Here is a 405-nt window from a genome sequence, read left to right on the forward strand (position 1 = left end):
GCCCAGGGCCTGCGGCTCCCCCCCCCCCCCAAAGCAATGCTCTGGGGTGTGATAGGGTGTCAGTGGGTGATGGATGTGCTGGGGTCTGAAGGTTGGTACCAGGAGGGGTGCGCAAGGCAGTGCGGGTGTCTGTGCACACACACATACACATACACATGCACATGCACATACACATACACACATTGTGGCCCCAGAAACCTCCCCAAGAAGGGTCTGACCTCCCCAGGGGGACACCAAGGGACCCCCAAAGTCTTTGCTCCAGCACTCACCCACCCTGCCCTTGACACAACCCAGCCCGCCCCGCCAAAATCCCAGCATCCTGCCCCAAAAGCACCTTCCTTGGACATGCCTGAGCTGGGGGTCCCCCCCCCCGCACTGCTGCAGGACCCAGCCTGGAGCATCCTT

This window comes from Nestor notabilis, unplaced genomic scaffold, assembly GCF_000696875.1.
Source record: "Nestor notabilis isolate BGI_N333 unplaced genomic scaffold, ASM69687v1 scaffold11658, whole genome shotgun sequence".
NCBI lineage: Eukaryota > Metazoa > Chordata > Aves > Psittaciformes > Psittacidae > Nestor > Nestor notabilis.